The sequence below is a fragment of the Centroberyx affinis genome, unplaced genomic scaffold (assembly GCF_046629955.1).
Source record: "Centroberyx affinis isolate AG114_WGS23_722 - 3 ecotype Tasmania unplaced genomic scaffold, CSIRO-AGI_Caff_v1 ptg004902l_1, whole genome shotgun sequence".
NCBI classification, from domain to species: domain Eukaryota; kingdom Metazoa; phylum Chordata; class Actinopteri; order Beryciformes; family Berycidae; genus Centroberyx; species Centroberyx affinis.
In genome coordinates this window covers 59,075-68,986 of record NW_027282404.1, presented here as the reverse complement: position 1 = coordinate 68,986, position 9,912 = coordinate 59,075, and positions in this window count along the sequence as shown.

The following is a 9,912-nucleotide window of genomic DNA, read 5'->3' as shown; positions in this document are numbered from 1 at the left end:
CCGAAAAATATTTTATTGTACTTGCATATTAAAATCTCATTACTTTTACTTCCTGGAAAACAGAAATATTTATTGGTGACAGTTTTGGGGGGAAAATTATGATGATTTATGATTTACCAGAAAAACCCTAAAAAATAACACACTGATTCTGTTTGCATTCCGATTGTATGATGCACTGTGAGCCGATTGCTGCCAAAACAAATGTTATCATCATCTATTTTCATCTGGTGAATTCTGGTGTATTATCGACAAAATTTTCTTTTTTCTTTTTTATCATTAGCCACAGAATATCAGTGACAATAACAAGTATTTTAATGTTGGATACATCTATGTCTGAATTAACATATCACCACTGTTAGATGTAAATCTCTAGCTGAATATGTAAAATCTCATTACTTTTACTTCCTGGAAAACAGAAATATTTATTGGTGACAGGAGGCATATATAAAAAATTGAACGATCCCGCCCCTCCGCACCTCCCATCAAATAAAACTGCAGTATCCCATTGGTTTACACTTCCTTGGTTTACACTTTCGAATGATCCCTCCCTGCATTATGTCCCACCCCAACATCCTGTTTCAACAGGAAGTACATCACATTAATAAAGGTCCCATATTGTGAAAAACACGTTTTTCTTTGCCCATACACATATCTACTTAAGTCATCCTTCAACCTAACAACCTGGAGAATGTGACAAGAGAATGCCTCTGCGTTGTTGCCGTAGCCTCCTTCCTGGGAAAACATGTGCTTCTAGGCAGTGGTGGAAAGTAACTAAGTACATTTACTCGAATACTGTTCTTAAGTACAATTTTGAGGTACTTGTACTTTACTTGAGTATTACCATTTTATGCTACTTTATACTTCTACTCCACTACATTTCAGAGGGAAATATTGTACTTTTTACTGCACTACCTTTATTTGATAACTTAAGTTACTATTTACTTTGCAGATTCAGATTATTAATACAAAATATAATCAACTAATAAATTGTGATGTATTATTATAGATTACTGTAAGCTACCCAGCAGTATATAGTGGAAATAATGAGTACTTTTACTTTTGTTGCTTTAAGTACATTTTGATGCTAATACTTTTGTACTTTTACTTAAGTAACATTTGTAACAGAGTATTTTTATACTGTGGTATTTCTACTTTTACTTAAGTAAAAGATCTGAGTAGGCTCCTTCTTCCACCACTGCCTCTGTGAGCCGTTTTGATTTGGCTCCCCTTGCGTCATCACAAGGGGAGCGATTTGCATACGCAGACAGACCTCCAAAGTGGATAACCACGCCCACTCCCCTCTGCCGCTCTCTACGCCGTGTCGGCCGCCATTGTTTTGCTTCGCTACTACAGCTTGGAAGATGTGGAAAGCGAGAGCAAAGCACGCTAAATGTTCCGTTGTTGGCTGCAAGTCTGAACACAAAGCTCTACATTCCCTCCCAGCATCGGAGGATAAAAGGAAAGAGTGGTTGAAATTTATTTTTGACAATAACGTTCCGACTACAGTTAGTCCAAATTTGTATGTTTGTGCTAATCACTTTGTCTCGGACTGCTTCGTAAACGAGGGTCAGTACAACGCAGGCTTTGCATCAAAACTGCTCCTGAAAGATGGATCTATCCCAACTGCATGTGGCCCAACAGCAAACGTGCCATCGGTAAGTGTCGCCGTTTTGTGATAATATTTAACGTTACAGGACAGTCCGCTGGGCTTGATATCATGTCGCGGTTTGCTAACATGTGTAAAGTTATGTTACATTAGCTTGATAGCGACATGTTTTTCTTGTTTGTTTTATTTTCTATGGTGCTCTGTTGCTAAATCAGTTGCCTTGTGTGGAGAGACGTGTCCGCTAACATATCTTGAAAATGAGAAATGGATACGGTAGTTTATGGTATTTCAGTCCAACTAGCATCAGGTAGCGATTTAGCTCCAGTCCCGATGAGAAGGAGATTGATGTGGGCTTGTGAATACGAGGAAGCCTGTTGTGTTGGCCACAACGACAACAATTAGCAATTGAGACAAAAACATGTGCAGCCATCGATTGGACAAAACAAGCACCGTGTCTCCTTAACCCGGTGTTCCGGCGCCGACAGGACAAACCTACTATCATCAAGGTTAGGGGCTACTGTCGCTAGTAGCTAGCTAATCTAGCGTTAGCGTTAGCTAAGGTTAGCTCCTCTGGCTCACTTTGCGGACACATCTCCTTAAACGAGACAACCGCACCTGTAACGTGGCAAAACTCAAAAAGTACTTTGTTCATTGGGACTCTTGTAACGCCAAATGAAAGACTGTAGTCTTGTAATCAGCTGGGCTTGTGGCAAAACATAACTAGAATACATGAACACAGATACAACAACAAATACTACCTTTCTGGAGGTTATAATGTCCTCTGTTTCTTGAGACTTGTGTTGGAGATATTTTGACTCAACTACATGGTAATTATTGAGGCTGTAGGTAGTATTGGACTGCAGTACATTGTTAGGTGTTACTTTTGATTTTGTCCACAGCCAACGTATTACTCATGATGCAATATTGTATAAAATATTTGAGATAATTGGTTGCATTAAACATTTCTATTCCCTGCTGTTAGGCCAGCACATCTCAGCCATTCCCAATGGTACAACATGTTGGCTGCCAGACTGACCCCCCAGCGACAGTGACGGTTGGCACACAGCTATCACTGAAAACTCTGCGGCATCACATCAGAAGTACAGGTTAGTGGTCTGGCAGACAAGATCATAAGTTGAATACACCAGTTATTGTCTTCAGAATGTTTTACAGGAATTAGTTATTGCAGCTCAGACATGAAAAGTCAGTTAATTTTTCATTACTTCATATTGCACAATCTGACATCACCGACAGGATTTTCAAAATCTGCTTATGTGCATACAAGGTACCCAAGCAACAGCATCCTGCAGAGATTTCGGAGTTGGCACGTCGACTGTCCGCTTTGTTACTCTACAAACTAGCCTGACCTCCCCACCGATCAAGAGACCATCCAAGAGACGCCGTTTTGACCTAACGGAGGAGGATGAGGAGGATGAGGACCCTGGGTCAGCTGAGCCGACTGCCTGAGAAAACTTTCAGTATGTTTACCAACACACATTTTTATTGCACACAAAAAACTTTGTAAATATAAAAAATAAATGCATATACAAATGATATAACAAAGTATAAACTATCGTATATAATAATCTATAAATCAAAATGGCACATTATGCTATTTGCCAGTGCTCTGTGTTTGTTACTCCACAGATTATACGCTGATGAGTTGATGGACCTGATCTTTGATCACGTCCTCCAGGACTCTGCACCATATGTGAGCGAGGTTTTGAAGATCCTCATCCCTGAAGACCTGTGCGCTCAGTCTGACAGGCCAGCCAAGGAGGACGTGTCTCTGTTCAGTCGAGGCAGTCTGAACCCGATGTAGCTGGCAGCATCAGGGAAGTCACAGCGTGTGCACAGCACCACACACTGGTATCACTACTCTGACAGACACAAACACAGACTGTGAATACATTTGATTTGAATACTTAGTCTCTTCTTCCTTTGTTTTGGTTAACTGGCATGAGCTCAGGTTGTAGTTGGGTGTGTTCCAAGAATACATAACAGATAACTAAAAACATCAAATTATAAATCATTTTTGTGATTGATACTGCACTACTTTGCTATACTGCAGTAATTTCTACAGTGGAACACTCCCCTGTGTACACTCACAGATGTAGATTTTGTAACATAACAGCACCCCATGATGGTCCTGCATAAGCAGTATATTATGTTTTTACATTTTACTTTTTATGCCTTTTCTATAATATAATTTTATTCTGTATGAACAGTCAGTGTTGTGGTTACTTATTGGTTTCACATGTAATTTACATGGGCGTGTGAAGGAAAAAAAATATATAATCCCACACACTGTCTACACTTGCATGGTGCTTTATTACATTTCACTGAAATGTTTACTTATTCACTAACGTTTTTGTCCTACGCACCTGTCAATAAAAGACTTTTAGTTGTGCTAAAGTTGTTTTTCTACATGGATCTGTATGCACAGTATTATCCAAAATCACTGGCCATATTATTATTTGGCAATTAATACACTGAATGCATAAAATATACTTACTGCTATATGCCTCTAAGCCGTAAGGGCCTATAGTCTGCTTTATAAATGTTCATTGCATTCTGTAGCGAGAACACATTCAAACAAACAGGCTAGGATGATCAACATGCATGTAGGTGGATCCTGAAGCCTAAGCTTAACCTAAGGAATGAGAAAGGGTAACTGTTATTGAATTTTGCGAGGTTTATAAAAACATTACACTGACAATTACGTTTATATTGTGTTTATTATTTAGCACAGACAATTTAGAGTAGATGTGAGTACTGTACAAACAAATGTAACTTAGGACATAAACAATGAAGGTGTCAACTCCAAAACTGGTAAGATGTTCAGTGTTATGTACAGAGAGAATGACCATGGGACCATGGGCATCCATGAGATGCAATGTTTGAATATTTCGGCTATAGTTGTACATAATGTTAGATCTCAAATTGTTGAGCTATAGCTGAATAACACTGGCATAAGTTGAGACAGTCATATGTCCAAGACGGTAGATAGCATGGGACATAACCATATGGTTTGCCGGTGTCGTGACAATATTTGTATCTCCTGAAGATGATTTTTCTTCACATCAATTTGATGTCATTGAATGTAATAACTACATAATATCTGGTGTGGATTTGTCTCCTATTGCCGGCCAGTACAACGGCAATTGTAAGACATTTCATAGAATAACATTACAGTAGTTATCAAAGTAGCCAGACCTATACCTACTGTGTTGATGAACTTACTAGATGACCTCAAACCACCGGCGTCGGTGAACGTCAGGCTAAAAATACACCATACAGTATAGTTACCGTATAATGACAAAACAATAACACATACTCACAAAGCGAGACACTCTGGCAGGTAACATTAGATATCATTTTTACAGGATCCAAATTTGTCCGCTATGGCTAGCCAGCAAGACAGCATAGCCGACACAACCACATACACACGCACAGTGAGAAAGCACCAACAACACAATAAAATTTCAACCTACCAGTCAGAGACATCCTGCTGTAACCGTGTCTGTAAAACTTCGGCAGCTGCCTCCTCTTGTTCGGTTGTCAGATTCCGGCCCAAACGTGTACGGTCTTACATGTTCTGTCACAGAGTATTGTTTTGCTGCAGCTGCCATGTTGGTGTTGGAGTTTTCTGCGTCTGCACCCTATCCCCTCGCCCAGCCAATCAGGCGGCCAATCAGAGCAGTGCCTCATTATCGTAGCATCCCACCCACTCAGAACAGCGCACGGGAGAAACTGAGAGGCTGGTGAGGCACCACAGAGGCTGGATTGGTGTGTTTTTTTGCAACAAAATTCAAAACTTTGTTTTAAAGACCACTGGGAAATGTTTTAAATTGCTAAAAAGAGCATAATATGGGGCCTTTAAGGAGGCAAGATGTTCTCAAAATATAGTTTCATTGTGACTTTAAAGGAAAGGAATGAGCATTATCACTGGGGTTATCTGGGGTATGGAAAGTGGACACTTTCCATCACAGATGTCTGATGGTAAGCAGACATAAAGTATATACGGCTTCAAACATCCTGAAATATGAACAAAAAAGGGCTAATGGGTGAGATCAGATCAGAAACCCCACAGTAGCAACAAGCCTTTAGGCTGTGCAACCCAATTCACTGATTAGACACCACAAGCCACCATAAGACAATAATAGTGTTTATGAGATGTTTATTCCTTCATTGGACCTCAGCAGATGTCCTTTCTCTGACAACACTGAGTTTCCAGCTGTTTCTAATAGAAGCCAACACCATGAATCCCTAATTCCCTCAATAACCAGGTAATTGATGACACCACAAATCCCAGCCTTGCTGCCCAGCTGCAGCCTCTAACTCTATATATCTAAGCTACATCCCTTCATAATAGTAACTTTATATAGCACGAGTTACATAGTGCTTCAGAAGAGAAAAGACAGCTGGAATAGACATAAAAGAGATAACACTTAAAAAAGATACATGGAATAAAACGCTGCAGCCTATTAGCCGTAAAACAACACAATCAACCTGTAGCAGAAAAAATGAAACATTCAAAACAATTTAAAAACATGGACAGTGTAAAATCAAGTAGTTCAAGTAAAAGCAAATCTGAAAAAGTGAGTTTTGAAAATAAGTTTGGAAGATGCCACAGAGGTGGCAGGTCTTTATGGCGAAAGCACGGTCGCACATAGTTTCTAATCTTGACTGTGGACCGACCAGGCGCGTCCTGCCTGAGGATATTGGGCTCATAGAGGATCAAAAGCTCTGTAATATATCCAGCAAATAAGGCCAGCAAGTGCCTTAAATGTTAGTAAAATCTTAAAATCAATCCCAAAACGTTCTGGAAGCCAATGAAGGGCAGCTAAGACAGGAGTAATATGTTCTCTCTTCTTGGACGGAGTGAGGAGTCTGGCTGCAGCATTCTGTACTAACTACAGTCTAGAAATACTCTGTTGGCTTGAACAAGTGTACAATGAATTGCAGTAATCAAAGCAAGATGTGACGAAAGCATGAAAAACAGTTTTCAGGTTCTTGAACGATCTAAGGCCCTATTTCATCCTGTCCATTCATATTCATTGTCTAGCATATTTCTCCACAGCACAGTACATTCTGCGAAGTAAACAACCTGATAAATTTAGGAGCAAAGCAGCGGGTCAGACGTTAGGTTAGTGCTGACGATCTCTGGTGAGACATTATTCTGGTGAGAAATTATTCAACCACATCTGCTCACATTTTTGCTCACAAACCCCTGGCCTCACCTAGCTTCCCTAACTTCTATTCTGATATGTCTTCCTCACTTTGCTCTATTTCATGGACAAAGGCAGATTAGAGCATGGGATTCACTTCAGGGAGACGAGGAATTGATAGTCACTGTCCACTTATTCTCAGTTGTTACTGCCAGATAATTGGGTGCTCAAGTGTATTGACCTTAGGATGGACTCACTTTGCATCCACATAAGATAGATCTGATTCTTGCTGCGTCTGAACAAAAGGGAGATGTGGGTTCTTTGCCCAGCCAAGAGTAAGAATTTGAGGTTATGGCTAACCAAGCCTGCCCCCAAAACCTTAGAGGACTTCCTCCTCTCTGAACTGTCCCCTTTCATCCATTGTGCCATCTTGGCTTGATAAATAGCTTTGACACATTTTGCAGCATGTGACAGCAGCTGAGAGGGAAAGAGGGAGAGGGGGAAAGAAATGATGGCAGAGACAAGATGAGGGAGGACAGAGGAGAGTACGTTTGCTACCTGTGAATCTGGAGATAGGGCTGTTTTTTTGTGATTAGAGATGTGAAGGAAGGTGAGACTGCTGCTGGCATGAGTGGCAGCATTATGAGCCATTTTCCCATCTCGCTCAATCTACTCCAGTCTCCCATCCGAGCCCCGCTGAGGCAGCCGGTCTATTAGAGCAGCTCCGTTTCACGCAGGCGACAAGAGAATGTGATTACGCTCCCATGCCTGTGCTTACTTTACGTTGTCACCCACCAGTTCCCTGCCCATCATCACAGCGCACGCCAGAGACAGCACCCCTCTTTCAGGTGTAATGTCACCTATTAGAAGTTTCCATGAGAAGTAGCTACTATTAGGCCTCTTAAGAAACCTGTACCTTAGAAGAGAACTCCATTACAGGTTTGGGACGGCAAGATGTTCTGCTTTTACGATGAGAGCGATCACTCCATGAATTCAGTGTTTCCAGGCATTCTTTTAAAACAGTTCATCATGAATTAAAACTATTCAGTCCGACGTGTTTTGCTGTGCAATCTATAATAATACACTTTATTTGTATTGCACCTTTCATGCATAAAATGCAGCTCAAAGTGCTTCACAATTTAGCAGTTAATTAAAAACAAAAAGAGAGATAGTGTAAAAATAAAAATTACAGATAAAATAAATAAAAAAGTTTAAAAATGGAATAACAAAACAAGGGGTGCAACTAGTGATAAAAGAGCAATAAAACAATATAATTAAGAATAAAGGGAAGGTGGTACAAATAAATAGTAAATAATCTTTTCCCTATTGGTTTATCACATTAAATGATGGGCAATCTGTTTTGGCTTGTCTTACGTTAGCTAAAGACCTTATAGACCTCTCAATGACACAAAATACCTGTTAGGTCACATTATTAACAACTCTTCCTGAGCATGCTGTCTCCATGGAAACAAACATCTTGTGGTTTTGTATCCAATCAACTGTCTGATGAGTGTGTGGAGCCAGAATAACAGGGTCAAATTGCATTTGGAAGTGATCAGGAACGTCTGAAGGGTAACATACAGGGAATTTTAATCAAGCTACAAAGTCCCAACTCTCTGACTGGAATTTACCCAAATAAATATTTACGGTGTTATTGGCAAAGGGGCTGAGTCGTCTACTGGTGATTGGTGAAATCGGTGGAATTTATATTCATTAACATGCAACAAACATGGAGAAAAGGGACAGAAACAAACAAATAAGAGTATTGTGGAGATTATTAGGTAATCATTAAGAAAGGCCATTAGTCTATATGAATTGGCCATGTGAATTTTTAATAAAGTAAATGTATTTATTAATTATTTCACATTATGTCCCAAAATTTAAAATTAAAGCTCATTTGAAAGTGTTTAGTATTCATTGTGACTTTCTTGATCAAATGAAAAAAACAACAGAGTGTTGGATAGTAAGTAATGGATAGTTCAATGACTGTTACTGGTAACTATTACTAACATATTAGGCTAAATCAAACTTTTCCCATACCTAATAAAATATGTAATATGTATTAATACCAGAGTAAACAAGTCATGAAATACATACAGCATGTGCAATCTTTTTTTCTAGTTTACATTTCCAGTTGCATATTCTGAGGTTTGGCTCTGGTTTGACCCTGGTTCTGACTAATGACCTTAATGATGATCTGAATCTTACATCTGCTACCACTTAGCTGTGATTGCTCACAGAAACAGAGAGTGAGGAGAAAGTTTGACACTGTCTGCTGTTGAACAAGGCATTGTAAAATAAATTAAGTTTTAGAGGATGAATATATGTCAGCGGTTCTGAGAGATTCCGGCATGATGAGATGTTCAAAACCTGTGAGTCTCTGCAATTCGTGCTTCAGGGTGCAGTGATAATTAGGATGTGGATCATTTAATTACAAAGAGATTACTGTCTGTGTGTGTTATCAAGCACAGGTCCGTCCCAACTTTTAGGGAATATCCAGTTATAATGGCCATTCACTCTACTGTCCCATATAACAAGAAACAGGAGATGAGGAGTTTGTAACACCTCTTCATGTGTGATATCACACTAATGTGCAGCAACATGGAGTATGAAATGGAAAAGATAGAAAGGGTGACTGTGAGTTTCTGGGCTTAAGAAAAATACACTTTCTAGTGTGCAACTGACTGAAAAATACTACGACTACATGAAGCTCATTTGGATTTATGGATGGATGAATTGTATGAGTCCACAAAGTCAGTTTGCCGTTCATTATCAGTGAAATAGTTTAAGGCTTTTCAACCATTATCTGGTGTCTAGCTTTGGGAGAGATTTGTTTATGTTCATAAATCGTGACCTTGGTATTATAAGGTGCTATCTGACCTTTTGGTCAAAACTGAGTTAGTTGCATGAACCTATTCTATGAGTGCCTGTTGACATGTGTGTTATTTTTTTAAATAATGATTTTTGAGTCTGTAATTTCTAAAAAAAAAAAAAAAAAAAAGGACCCATCTCCATTTAACTCAATGGATGCTGAAAAATTTGAAGCTCAATATCTCAGAACTATCCTGAAGGCAGATAGAACCTTATAATTCTAAGCTCACGAAATACCGATCTGCTCTAAAAATAACATGCATA